This window comes from Dermacentor albipictus, chromosome 1 (genome assembly GCF_038994185.2).
Source record: "Dermacentor albipictus isolate Rhodes 1998 colony chromosome 1, USDA_Dalb.pri_finalv2, whole genome shotgun sequence".
Classification (NCBI taxonomy): Eukaryota; Metazoa; Arthropoda; class Arachnida; order Ixodida; family Ixodidae; genus Dermacentor; species Dermacentor albipictus.
Window position 1 is genome coordinate 207,241,335 of NC_091821.1, and position 15,278 is coordinate 207,256,612.

Sequence of the window (15,278 nt, forward strand, 5' to 3'; positions counted from 1 at the left end):
TGTGTTTGCGTTTTTGTTACCTTTGTTCTGCTTGCTTGACATTGTTAATGTGCTACTCGTTTTCTTCATTCAGGCCTAAAGGGTGCAACTTGTTTGGCTTGAATTTTTGTATGTTTTGGTACTGTGATAAGAGACAACACCACACCGGTACTATTAGTGGTGCAATGGTTTTCCCAAGCAGTTAGCTGCTTTGACCTGTGCTTGTTTTTATCTTTTAGTCAGCTCTGGGTGCTGCTTTAAGGTGGCATCTGGTGTAATTGAAAGTGGTTCCTTTGTTGAATGGTCTCTCTTAGTGACATTTCACTGCTGTAGAGTAGCCATTGTGAGGCTTCTGGCTGGCTGAGGGTGTGATGTAAAGGCATGGTCCTCACCAAGTTAAAGGAATATAGTATATTTATTGTATCCATATGCTCACCTTGTTAAAATTGATGAGAACTGGCCTGGAAAAGTATCTGGCTCTTTCTGCATTAGTGCATGTCAAACATGCATCCCACTTAGTGACAAAAGAAAGTAGCGTGTGTTGGAATTGAAACTACCAGTGTTCCCATGCCAGCGGGAGCTACTGAGGCAGCATGCTGGCATGAAGTGGCTGTTCTCTCAGGTGTATCAGAGGACCATTGAATACCATGCTTTTAGTAAGACAAAACACACACACACATGCACGCACACACACACACATAATTTAGTAAGACAAAAAACATGCACGTACACATACATACATGCATACAGCCACCTGTCTCCAAAAAAGGCTTTCTCAGGTTCTGAAGACACTTGTAAAATGAATATTGTTTTGGTTCTCTCTGCATCTATTCTTGTGTAGATGCTACTGTACTTTTAGTTGGGTATACTTTAAAATGGGGCTGCAAAGCTCTGTACATATGTTGTACTCTGTGAACTGAATCATGTATTGGCCCAAAGGAATCCCCATAGGGACTACAACGAAGATTGTCACGGGATTGCATTCAGGTGGCCAGGCACACACTGGGAAAAATAAATGTAAATACCATGTAAAAAAAGAAAGTAAAGAAAAGGGGAAAGAAAGGGGCCTGCTTGGCACTTGTTCTGATGTAGATTTTAGCCATTGTTGGCATGTGTGCTGTTCTCTTCCAGCAGTAACCTAGTCTGCTGCACAGGTGAAATTCTGCTTATTGTATTAAATTTTTCAAGTTAGCAAAAATACCTCGGTGAAAGTGAGCTTTATCCAATTTGGTATAAATCAGCTTGTAAGTTTTGTTGCTAAGCGAACATTGTTGGTTGATGTGTGGCAGCAAACTTCATCTCCTAATCTTGTCTGTGCTTTCAGTCATTTTTTACTGATTTCTACTGGTGTATTGAAAAATCATTTATTTTTACTTCTCAGTCAATGTATTGTGTAGGCTGTGGTTGTGAAAATGCTTTCTTCTCAAGTGTTGGTCAGCTGTAATGCGTCACCTTGGTTGTATGTGTATATACTTGTTTGAAAATCTTTCCCGTTTACAGTGCTGCTCATCTTGGCATATCTGGGTCTTGTGACACTTCACTGTATTGCTCCTTTATATTTTATAATGGAGATATAGGTATAGGTACAGAGTGAACAAGACTTCTCAGAGTGCATATGCCGCTGTTTTGTCGCCATGTAGAACCACCACCTGCAGGAATGATCTGCCTGTAATTATTGTTTTAGACATAGCATCCTATACTGAACCATTATTTCCTGAGAGTCATTGCCAAGACGTCGTACACCAAGGTTACTTTGTGTAGTATGTTACTATGAAGAGAGTATATAATTATAAATATATATATATATATATATAATATACTACAAAGAACTTTGCAAAATTGGCAATATATGAAGTTTGACTGTACATACAAATGAATTAAACCCAGGTGCAAAGTCAACCTTTGTGTTGTGAAATTGCTTTTTCTGCTTGACAACCTCTCACATTTTTCCCTTGAGGCCTTACTTCCATATGTAAAAATTAAGAACACAATGTGTTTATCAAAGGTGCGTAAAACAGTTAAAGGCTATCGTGCTATTTCCAGCCAATAGCTGGCTATCCTTCTATCATGACAGTGCGTACTTCGGTTACAGTCACCTAAATGCAAAAACTTACTTAAAGCCTGAGCAAGCATTGAGTAGTGCCAGTTAAACAAATGAGTCATGTTCTGGTACTGCTACTAATATTGGCAAACTTTCTTTCTTTTAGCCCCTTGCTGCACAAATGTTTTTCATATGAGAACGACAAATCTTTGTTTATGCCAGAAATTACAAAACAAATCAATTTTCCAAGGAATTGCATGGTTGTGATTTCATGAGTGGTAATTTTTGCATATCATATATGATACACCATGCAGTTACAGGTATATTTTGTAACCATGCAACAATGCAGAAATATGCTGCTGTTGGAGAAGACCTGGAAAAATATTGCAACCATTCAAGGAAACTTCGTTGTAATAAATGGAGTGTATTTCTCGTAGCTAGGGTTAGCACAAATTTCCTAAACATGTGATGTCATCCGTGGTTGATCAAATGATCTCTTGAATATCTAAGCCGAATCCTTCGTAGCACTTCCTTTTATGTAGATTCTTGCTTTCTGTAGGCTTTAGGAGCTTGACGTGAGCAGAAAAAATGCCTTCTTGCTCTTCCTCCGAGATTTATTTGTTGCCACTCCTGTATTTAGCTCTAGAAACACGGCTGGCCCTATAGTACACATTGTAAAAACTGTTGGAATTTTCATTTTCTGAGATATTCATCCTAATAATGGTGCTACTCGACACTACGGCCTGTAAAAATTATTTTCTGGCTCAAAATTGTTTTTCTCGCAACAAATCTCTACTAATAAGCTGCTATTGACACCAGCTTCTCGCCTTTGCCATATTCTCGCGATGAAAAAAAAAGTTTCAAGCCGTGATGGCTAATGCAAATTAAAACCAAGACATGTGACACCACTAAAATTGCTTACATCCACCCAGTAGTAACTAGTACTTACACAAAACTGCATTCAGTGACTGTGCTTGTTAAGTGAAATTCGAAACCTGCAGATATGCAACCGACAGGTGGAGTTGTACATTCGAGCTTCAGAAGCTTTTGATTTATATTGAGTGAAATGGAACAATTAACCCACTCTAGAAGATTGACCATGAATGTGGGGCTGGATGTTAAGCAGGACCCAAAATCTGGTACCCAAAGCAGGATGTTAAATGAAACCGGATCTGAGCCAAAAACGGGACCTGTTATTTCAGCGGAACTGAAACCGAGCCGAACCAATATTAGTGAATTTTATAGTTTGCTGCTTTGGGTACCAGAAGGGACTTTTGCGCATTCAAAGCGCCACACCTTGGTTTGGGTGTGCAAAACTTAAAACTCTCTTTTAGAGAGTATGAAATAGAGTACACGAGTGCCTATGCGTACCCAGCAACCCAAACTCCATTGGAGGCCCTTTGTGCTTTTCTTTTTTTTTTAAGAACAGCTATTTCGTCTTCTAAATTCGGGCGTGTAACATTTAAAACTTACTTTTTTCCGCCGTCTTGGGTGCTAAACCCAAACGGTACCTTCCTGGGGCAACCGGTTCGACCATATGTTCAGCCAAGGGTCGCCGTTGCCGAGATTCAATGGGAGGCATCCGGAGACCACCTGAGATTATAAAGCGGGCGGCGCAAGATCTCCAAGGCTAGGCTGGAACGAGGACGGTCCGTGCGTTTGGGAAGCCGAGGCCTCCGAGTGCCGGAGGTGAATAAAATCCGTATTGGCTCATCTTGTGCACCCTCAACAGTCCGTTTTCCAGCTTTGGTGTTTCTTTTGGCGTCCTGGAGGCGCCGCCAAAGTGTACTAAATAATGACACGTTGTTTACACATAGTTACTTGCGCAAGCTAGTGCTCGCGGTCTGTAAAGGAGACCTATAAGCTAATATGCAAATCTGTAACCGTAAAGCTCCCCACAGAATGAGGCGCGAAATAATGACACGCTGAGAAAAGAAATTAAGGCGGGCCCTTAACCAGTGCAGACGACACATTGTGTAAATTCGGAGCGGTAGCAGCGCAGAGTCCAAATTGTATCAAACGAACTAGTATTTTTCAAACGAACGTATTTTCAAACGAACTAGGGCTTCATTTGATCTACGACGATATGCGAAAGTCCGTGAGCTGGCTTTCCCACAGAGCTACGGTGAACTAACCAATATTGCCACGTACTCGCTAGTAACGTTAAAGCTCAGACGGTGCAGGGAATTGGCGGCAGTAATGATGACGCCATCCCGCATGTTCACACTTGTCAATCAAACCCTAGGTACGTCCACTATCTTGGTTACGTCAAAGGAGGGGTGTGGTGAAGCGCACTCGCAGGTTTTGAATATCTATTGGGTACCACTTCGGCGCGCACCACGCGAACAAAACACCCGTTTAGTCGCCAGTTCTTTCTGTGCATTATATCTTTTATCGCTACTGATTGCACTTCGCTTGAGTTCCTTTTAGATTGTGTCAGATGTGTCTGTGCAGAAGCGATCAAAGCGAAGAAGGCATCTGGGTGAAGGCCATATGTGCGCTGATTGATAGAGCCGGGCGAGTTTTGCCACACAACGATAATCGTCATCTGTCTTGTCCGCATTTCCTTTCTTTAACGCGGCGAGCCCGGTACTTTCCAGTAACAAACGGCATGCGCGTTATCAGTATAACATATCCCGACAGGAAAGTAGCGGCGCATGGGCAGACACACGCTGTGTTCTTCTACAACCTGTTTGATCCATATGCTACTTCTTCCGTGAAGTCATCTACCGTCACGAAGACGGATGGACAATGTTCATCGTGGCGTCATTGTCTCGCAGCACCCGGCATCCCAAGTAACCACGGATATCCGTGGGACGTCCACCATAAGTCCCAACGTCCATCCATCCGGATATCCAACACGGACGTCCGTGGGACGTACATGAAAAGTCCATATCCTGTTTGGATGTTCGAAGGACATCCCACCGGGATGTCCATGGGACATCCCATTTTGAACGTCCGCTGGCTGTCCATAAATAGGCATGCCCAGGATATACACTAGTGAGTTATATATAAACTAGCATAAATATATTGCCGGAAATTTTAGTTTGTTCATATTATATCTGTTTATTTTTGTTCTCTATCGGACACAGTTCATTCTTTTTTTCAAAGCAAAATAAATATATTTCCAACTTGATATAAATTCTGCCCACTTTAACATCGCAGTATTAAAATACGATTTTTTTCTATCGGTAGGTCATACAAACAATTTGTAGTTTGCTTTAAAAAAAAATGCTTGTGGATGACTAGCAGAATATATAAGCGCCCATTTGAAGCCACTTATTCGACCTAGAGCCAAGCACTCAAGTTACCCCTCATTATGAAAAGTTCCTGATCATAGAGTTTTGGTCCTGACCTCCTAACATGTAGGTTCAGGTTTATCATTGGAACAGGAAGTAAAACACGTTGTTGGGCTAGTTGGTGCATTGTATTAAGAAAAAAACCAGCAAAAAAAAAAGACGGACACAGGAAACATACACAAGACAGGCCTCTTCCAGCCTCTTTCCTGTCTTCTCGTATGTTTCCTGTGTGCGCCTGTTTTTGGCTGGTTTCTTAAAACAGGAAGTTGTCTGCAGTGTTCAATTGTGCATACAATAATATCATTATAGGTAACAAAAACAAATCTCAAAGGCTACGCTTTTGGTGGCTGCATGCGTTGAAAGCGATTACGAAAGCTATAATGCGTCAGAGCCGCCATGCATTGACAGTAATCTCAAAGGCTATGTTATTCTGGCGCCGACAGCTTTAGCAGAAACTAAAAAAACTCGAAAATCAGATACCGAATATTCCCAGAATAAGTAAATATTTAACTGTGTAATAATAGAATATTTAAAAAACCTATTTATGTTTGCGTAGATGCACGTGGAAGTGTTAGAACCTTGGCAAAGCAGAACGCTGCAGTCATCCAATCCAATCCAAGCTCTAGCCATCGTCGCCACGCCATTTTTTCATTCTGCGATCGTTTTAGGGCAGCGGAGCAGCGTTTGTCACCTTCCGTGCCTGCCGAAGTCTCCTACTCAGCTACCAAGGTATGACAGCTACATCGATTTCTTTTTTAATTCGTTTGGGTATTGAAATGTGTTTTCTTCACAGGTGCCAGGATGCCTAGACTGCGGGAGAAGCCGCACGCGCGAAAAAAGAGCGTCGCTGGAAACAAAGACGATATTCGAGGACTTCGGATCTCGCACCGGCAGCCAGCAGTCAACAGCTCGAGAATTCGCAAGTCTAGAACTGTGCAGTGGCGCGTATACCCCGCACGCATGCATTAACATGTGCGGTCGGGCTGTCCCTGCAAACATTTGTACGCCTTGTGATGTTGGTCGCTGCACCGAGGCGACATCGGAAGTTCAGGACGGTGGTTGTGACACTACGCTCACTAAGGACAATGTGCCTTGTTTCCCTGATGGATATACTCTACGTGACGCTTCGGATGGTTCACTTCGCTGTGAGAACGGAACAGGATCCCTTAGGAGAGGTGTACGCACAAGTCAATGCGGGTTTTCTGGTAAGCAGGACCCCGGAGTCTACATTTTTCTTTAGCTACCGCGGACTCTTCATTGGCGCCCTTTTGATTCTCCTGGCAAAGAGCTTCTCCTGGCTAATGCGCTCATGATCAGAGCTGTAGCCGTCAGTAGCAGCAAGATCGCCTGCTGATCTCTACGAAAAATAAAAAGCTCCTTTTAAAAAAGTGAAGAATATATTAGTTGTTTTTATCTACAAGTTTGTTTAATATCGTGAGAATATGGTCACTACGGCCACGGCGGGGACATTGTAAACGAGAGTACGCATTCGATGGCCAAGTGAGTTTTAATAATTGTAAGAACGCACTACGCCACGAGAAAGAGCTATTGTTTAAAGAAAATGAAGAATATATTGATTGTTCTTCACTAATAGTTCGTTTAGCTACGTCAGAATGTGGAGACATTGGGAACGAGAGTACGCATTTGACGGCAAGTTGACTTACGAGAACGCACTACGTCGCGAATAACATTTAAGCTGCAATACCATTAAGCATGTCCGTGTGGCACCCCGCGAATGACATTAAAGTTTAAGGCATTAGCCAGTTAATGTCATTTTTTGTGCCCGTGTCGCAGAGTGCTAGTGAAGTGATGTAGTCAAGATTAATTCCTTCATGTCATTTCTGTTGCTTTCGCTGCTTAATAATGCTAATTGATGTATTTTTGCTCTTTCTTTTTATTCCATGCTGCAAACACAAATGTCAAAGCAGGGTGGGCAATAAGTATTTTTTGTTCTGCTGTTCTCTACCTTGTGTGGTGCTATTGAAATTGCAAGTTTTCTTCTTTATCCGTGTATTTATTTGTTCTTTGAACAGTACGCATATATCTGCTTATTGGTCTTTTTATGTATATGTATAAGGTGACAATAAACGTTTAATTGTATTTGGAAGTTGGTGTAAGTTCATTTCTCGTTTATTTAAAACAAGAATGCATTCAAGCATTAGACCAATGTAATATATGTATATATAATGGTCCGGTGCTTGAATGTGTCCCGGCCACTACTGTCGCTTCAAGGCATGTGTATATCTGGAATATCCCCGGGAAGACACACACACACACACACACACACACACACACACACACACACACACACATATATATATATATATATATATATATATATATATATATATATATATATATATATCCTGAACGTCCCCTGAATGTCCATGCTGGATGTCCGCGTCGGACGTGCTACGGATGCCAAAGCGATTACCTTTGGATTCCCCAGGGACGTCCCTCGGACGTACGTCGGACATTCATGGATATCCCACGGACATCCCGAATATCCAGAAAGGACGTCCGTCGGACGTCGCCCGGATATCCGTGGTTACTTGGGATGGTTTGCCATTAACTTGCAGGTCGTGGAGATGTAGGCTTAAAAGTTCCATATTCTCGTCTTTTTCATCCACGTAGGAGAAAACTACGCTAGGCTTCCCGCAGTTTACAGCGATATGTCCCAGTTTGTGGCACTTATAGCAGCGGATCGGTCTAAAAGATTTGAATTTTCTTTTCTGCTCTTCTTGTGTACGGTTTTTCCGTTAGGCTTCTCCTAGCCCGCTCTTTTCTGAGGGCTTTCCCTCCACGTCTACAGGTTCCGGTCGTCTAGTCTGCGAACCCTTTTTGAACGGAAATTGTTTCTGCGGTCCATTTCGACCATCCAAATTTCCGTCCTCGGCGTTCAGCTTTCTATGCGTTGCGTACTCTTCGGCTAATTCAGCCGCCCTTTCCACAGTGTTTACATTTCCTCTGTCTTGCACCCACAGCTTGACAGATGGTGGGATGCTTTTGTAAAACTCCTCTAGACACATGCATTCACAATCATGTCTCTGCTCTCGTACGCTTCCGCGCCTTTCAACCCCTCGACTAGGTTGGCCTTTAAGCTATATGCAAACTCCAGATATCCCTCGCTATCCTTCTTGCATGTGCTTATAAACCTCTGCCGAAAAGCTTCGGTTGGAAGGCGGTACTTCAATTAAAAGACTAGCCTTAACCTTTGCATAATCATGCATCCTGCGCACCGAGTATGGCGATTACTTCCACAGCCTCACACGGCAACATAGACAGCAACCGCTGTGGCCATGTACTCGGACCAGTTCATATCTTCTCGCAAGTCCTTTCAAAATTTCCTAGGAACAAGCCTATGTTGTTCCCGACCTCAAATGGCTTTAACAGCCTGTCCATACGGTATGATTCTGCCTCACTTGATCGCCCCAGAGCCCCTTCACTTCCTTGAGACAAACATCTTGAAGGGGCAGCGCAATATGACGAAGACAGAAGGCAGGAACACACAGGACAGCGCTGATTGTTAGGACTAGTAAAAGAGCCCGATGTAATACAAATATACTGTATAAGGATCGACAGTTGGGCGAATTGGTACTGGTTGAACATCTTGAAGGGGCTGCGCAATATGATAAAGACACAAGGAAGGAACACACAGGACAGCGCTGTCCTAGCTCTGTGTTCCTGCCTTCTGTCTTCGTCATATTGCGCTGCCCCTTCAAGATGTTCAACCAGTACCAACTTGCCCAAATGTCGATCCTTCCTTGAGACAACTCCAACCATTTTTGAAATTTCAAGCTCAAGTTGAATTTTTCTCAACTCGCGTTCCTCTCTGTCTCGTTTTTCTCTGTCTGTCCCGTTTCTCTCATTTCCTAAGAAGTTCTAGCTCAAATTCAATGTCCTCCTCACTGGATTTTTCGGAATTCAGCTTCAATAATTCCCATTTTACCATTTCCTTGTGTACCTCTAGGCCCAGTTCCTCCCCAACAATCAACAATTCGTCTCTCAGCAGTGTCCTTAACTCCATGATTGCTGCTTTACTGCCTTGGTCCTGCTCGCTAAACCTACCTAGGAAAACACAACCTAGCTAACAATCAACAATCTAGCTTCCCTACTGTTCTAAACAGAAAGACCACAAACTGAAGCCTATATAGAGTCAAAGGAAGAGCCAATTAAGCACTCGCCGCAGGCACAGCACCACGTCGCAAAGTCTGTCTCACCGCTGTCGGCCAGTTGTGATGGTTGGGGTCGGGCATGAAATAGATGGTAGCTGGCCCATACCGTCGTCCAACTTATCCATGCTGAGGACGTTGTTGAAGGGAAAGACTTGTTCTAATCGAGAACGAGGAATATGGGATTTATTTACAGTACGTATCTATATGAGAACGTTACAGTTCATCGAGTCTAACATGACTGAAAGAGGAATGCACCCTCAGCAGCCGCACAACAGCTGCTTATAAACACTCTGTCCTCCCTAGATCCTTAGGTGGGGGATAAACGGCCGTTCAACCTGCTACCAATTCGGAGCGTTCAAAGTCATCGTAGCCGGGTGACCCGCCTTTGAGGGGGGTGGGGGGGGGGGGATTCACACACACACTCCCGCAGAGGTTTCACTGACCACGCCGAGGTGAGTGGATTCTCGCAGACAGGGTGCTTGACCCGAGCAGGCGCCTCTTTCATCCCAGTGTTGACTCCGCAGAGAATGGCCGCCGCATCTGTCCATGACTTTTAAGCTACGTCTGCACCGCAATATATCTTCCAGGAGCTCCCCGGAATTTCCACCGCTTCAAACAACCCGTGGCGGCCGCGGCGAATCCACGAACAATACTTGGTGCGCCGACCGCGTTTAGTCATACCGGCGCCGAGGGGGTGTTGATGCTGCACACCGTCGTCCCTACAAAACGAGTCGCAGCGGCAGGTGGGGAAGGCTTCCATGGTCGCTTCTAGGAAGCTCGCCACCCTTGCAGCTGCGGCTGGCTGGGAAAATTTTGTAGGTCGGTACCCTTGCAGGCCGTTCGTAACACGCTGCGAGCTTGGTACTTCCCAGTAACGAACGGCATTGCGCGTCATCAGTAATGAAAGAGCATTGCCGACAAGAAAATAGCAAGCGCGGCGTTTTCAAGAAAGGAAACGCAAGCAAGGCAGATGACGATTATCGTTGTGTGGCAGATCTGCACCCCAAAGGGAGTACCTTTGTCCAAGAGTGCACTATAAAAAGTTTACACCCTTTGAGTCGTATCTTGCCACACAACGATAATCGTCATCTGTGTTGTCCGCATTTCCTTTCTTTAACGCTGCGAGCCCGGTACTTTCCAGTAACGAACGGCACGCGCGTTATCAGCATGGCATAGCATTGCCGACAGGAAAGTAGCGGACGCGGCGTTTTGAAGAAAGGAAACGCAAGCAAGGCAGATGATTATCGTTCACTCGTAGGCAAAGTAACACCCTTTGGAGTGCCCCTTCTGCCACACAACGATAATCGTCATCTGCCTTGATGCGTTTCCTTTCTTTAACGCTGCGAGCCCAGTACTTTCCATTAACGAACGGCATGCGCGTTATCAGCATGACATAGCATTGCCGACAGGAAAGTAGCGGACGTGGCGTTTTCAAGAGAGAAAACGCAAGCAAGGCAGATGATTATCGTTCACTCTTACACTCTAAAAACAGTTGCACCCTTTGGAGTGTATATTTGTCCCACAACGATAATCGTCATCTGTCTTCACTCTTAGAAAAATTTACACCCTTTGGGGCTTATCTTGTCCCACAACAATAATCGTCATCCGTCTTGCCCGCATTTCCTTTCTCTAACGCGGCGAACCCGGTACTTCCCAGTCACGAACGGCATGCGCGTTATCAGTGTGACGCAGTATTCTAATAATAACAATAATATTTGGGGTTTTACGTGCCAAAACCACTTTCTGATTATGAGGCACGCAGTATTCTCGACAGGAAAGTGGCGAGCGCCGAGTTTTCAGGAAAGGAAACGCAAGCAAGGCAGATGACGATTATTGTTATGGGACACATTTACACCCCAAAGGGTGCAACAGTTTTAAGAGTGTGTAGGCAAAGTTACACCTTTTGGAGTGCCCCTTCTGCCACACAACGATAATAGTCATCTGCCTTGGTGCGTTTCCTTTCTTTAACGCTGCGAGCCGGTACTTTCCAGTAACGAACGGCATGCGCGTTTTCAGCATAATTGCATTCTCGACAGGAAAGTAGCGGGAGCGGCGTTTTCAAGAAAGGAAACGCATCAAGGCAGATAACGAGTATTATTGTGTGGCAGAAGGGGCACTCCAAAGGGTGTAACTTTGCCTAAGAGTGTTGTGTGGCCGATATACACCCCAACGGGTGTAAACGTTTTTAGAGTGCAATATGACGATTATCGTTGTGTGGCAGAAGGGGCACTCCAAAGGGTGTAAACTTTTCTTAGAGTGCGGGCTCGCAGCGTTAAAGAAAGGAAATGCGGACAAGACAGATGACGTTTATCGTTGTGTGGCAAGATGCGACTCGAAGGGTGTAAACTTTTCTTACACTCTTAGAAAAATTTACACCCCTTGGGGCTTATCTTGTCCCACAACAATAATCGTAATCTGTCTTTGCCGCGTTTCCTTTCTTTAACGCTGCGAGCCCGTTACTTCGCAGTGACGAACGGCATGCGCGTTATCAGTGTGACGCAGCATTCTCGACAGGAAAGTAGCGAGCGCCGAGTTATCAAGAAAGGAAATGCAAGCAACGCAGATGACGCTTATTGTTGTGGGACAAATATACACCCTAAAGGATGAAACTATTTTAAGAGTGTACTCTAAAACAAAAATACATCCTTTGGGTTGTATTTTGCCACATAACGATAAGCGTCATCACTCTCATTCGTATTTACTTTCTTTAGCGATGCGAGCCCGGTACTGCCCAGTAGCGAACGGCATGCGCGTTATCAGCATGACATAGCATTGCCGACAGGAAATTAGCGGCAGCGGCGTTTTCAAGAAAGGAAGGGCAAGCAAAAGGCAGATGACGATTATTCACTCTAAAAACAGTTGCCCCCTTTGGGGTGTATATTTGCCACACATCACTCTTAAAAAAATTTACGCCTTTGGGGCTTGTCCCACAACGATAATCGTCGACTTGGCCGCGTTTCATTTGTTTAACGCTGCGAGCCCGGTACTTCCCAGTCACGAACGGCATGCGCGTTATAAGTGTGACGCAGCATTCTCTACAGGAAAGTAGCGAGCGCCGAGTTTTCGAGAAAGGAAACGCAAGCAAGGCAGATGACGATTAACCGTTTTAAGAGTGAACCATAATCGTCATCTGTCTTGTCCGCATTTCCTTTTTTTAACGCGGCGAGCCCGGTGCTTTCCAGTAACGAACGGCATGCGCTTTATCAGCATGACATAGCATTCCCGACAGGAAAGTAACGAGCGCAGCGTTTTCAAGAAAGGAAATGCGGGCAACACAGATGACGATTATCATTGTGTGGCAGAGATACACTCCAAAAGGTGCAAACTTTTTAGAGTGTTCACTCTTAAAACTGTTGCACCCTTTGGGGTGTATATTCGTCCCACAACGACTCTTACACTCTTAGAAAAATTTACACCCTTTGGGGCTTATCTTGTCCCACAACAATAATCGTCAACTGGCTGGCCCGCATTTCCTTTCTTTAACGCTGCGAACCCGGCACTTCCCAGTCAGATGCAAGCCAGATGATTATCCACTCTTAAAACGGTTGCACCCTTTGGGGTGTATATTTGTCCCACAACAGTAATCGTCATCTGCTTTGCTTGCGTTTCCTTTTTTGTGTGACGCAGCATTCTCGACAGGAAAGTAGCGAGCGCCGAGTTTCAATCATGGAAACGCAAGCAAGGCAGATGACGATTATTGTTGTGGGACAAATATACACCCCAAAGGGTGCAACCGTTTTAAGAGTGTAGAAAAATTTACACCCTTTGGGGCTTATCTTGTCCCACAACAATAATCGTCATCTGTCTTGCCCGCGTTTCCTTTCTTTAACGCTGCGAGCACGGTACTGCCCAGTCACGAATGGCATGCGCGTTATCAGTGTGACGCAGCATTCTCGACAGGAAAGTAGCGAGAGCCGAGTTTTCAAAAAAGGAAACGCAAGCAAAGCAGATGACGATTATTGTTGTGGGACAAATATACACCCCAAAGGGTGCAACCGTTTTAAGAGTGGATAATCATCTGGCTTGCTTGCGTTTCTTTTCCTGAAAACTCGGCGCTCGCTACTTTCCTGTCGAGAATGATGCGTCACGCTGATAACGCGCATGTCGTTCGTGTCTGGGAAGTACAGGGCTCGCAGCGTTAAAGGAAGGAAACGCGGGCAAGACAGATGAAGATTATTGTTGTGGGACAAGATAAACCCCAAAGGGTGTAAATTTTTCTATGAGTGTTGTTGTGGCAAATATACACCCCAAAGGGTGCACCTTAAGAGTGTAGTGTGTACTTTTGGAAATGCGGTTGTTTGCTTTAAATCAGGCGTACAAACAGGACTCGTTGGGAACCAAATTAATTAAGGTCAGTGGGACGCCTCGCATTGGGCGCTCACAGGAAGACTACAAATGAAGCTGTGCAGGGTGATATGGTCGGACTAGTTTTGAAGTGAGGGAAGCACACGGTAAAATTGATTATGAAGAACGACTGAGGTACAGTAAAAGCTCGTTAATTCGAACCGCAAGGGGAAGCCACTTCAGTTCGAATTAACGAAAGTTCGAACTAACGAAAGTGAAGGAGAGCAACAGTACACTGCGATTTGGAAGCAGCAGGGCATGTCAGAAAGTGATGGCGTGTGCCGCGGACACACGCCATCTTCAAGTCGAAGCTCTGGGTCCGACTGTGCCACACCACCGATGTCCACAGAAACGAACGTTAGCCGAGGCTTAACACCGTCACAATGAATCGCGACGGCCGATACCTCCTAAGCTGAAAACAGAGGTGCACAACCGATGAAGACTGCCGAGACAAAGACGGTGAACATGTGAAGGTGGCGAAGGCCCTGATTCGTTGGTTCTTGATTGCAAACGCAGCCGCGACGTACTTGATTCACTGTGTTTTGGCGCTTGCTGTGCCATCTCCGCACAACATAATCAGCTGTACAACATTTTCAAAACCTCCGAGATTCGCAACGGGCAAGAAGTCTCGGAGGTTACGTAGAACGGAGAGGCGGCAGCCGCCGCTGCCTTCTGGCTGACCCCGCGTCGGTTAGATTTTTTTCCGATTTTGCCTTCTCTCGCCGTTTTCTCCGTTTCGGAGGCAATACAGCCTTGTGTATAGGCAGTAGGCCGTGTGCCAGGCGAGCGTAGTTCGAATTATCCGTGAGGGAACCTTCTCGCGTTCGAATTAACGGACTTTTTTATACATAGACTTCTGTGGAGCTTGGCCGGACCAAATCGTACAGTTCGAATTATCCATAAATTCGAATTATTGAAGTTCGAATTAACGAGCTTTCACGTATGTGGAAAAAAGTAAATGGGCTGGCTGAGTGTTGATGTATCTGTACAGGAAAAATGTTGATTCACAGTGGAGGAAAATAGCTAGGAAGCTTACCAGAAATTAAGTATGAGGCCTGTAGGGTGGGCAATACAGCAACAAAGAACGTCAAGTGGAAAGTCAGAGAGGCTGAAAAGATCTCATGGGTGGCGGCAATGGAAAAGAAACCTGCATCCATGAGTAACTACCTAAAAGGAAAAAAACGAAATCAGGAAAGAAGCAATTTATGATAACTCAAAGGGAAGCTCATTACTTTTCGAAGCGAGATCAGGATGCCTTAGAACACGCGCCTATAAAGCGAGATATAAGAAGGAAGAAGAAGCATATGCATATATATATGTGCTTGCTGCGGTGAAGCTAGGGAAACTATGGAGCATGTTTTATTAGAATGTGAAGACGTCCGCCAATGCAGCGGTCGATTTGGCACCACTGGCCCCCTTGAAACCCTTGGGTTCAGCGAG

General features: G+C 44.8%; 1 long non-coding RNA gene across 1 annotated transcript; it reads left to right on the plus strand.

The window, feature by feature from the left end:
* The first annotated feature begins 5,438 nt into the window (after positions 1 to 5,438).
* On the plus strand, positions 5,439 to 7,426 carry LOC139056364 (uncharacterized). Its single transcript, XR_011512315.1, has 2 exons — positions 5,439 to 6,048; positions 6,113 to 7,426. It is a non-coding gene; the product is annotated as an uncharacterized lncRNA (long non-coding RNA).
* The last annotated feature ends 7,852 nt before the right edge of the window (positions 7,427 to 15,278 follow it).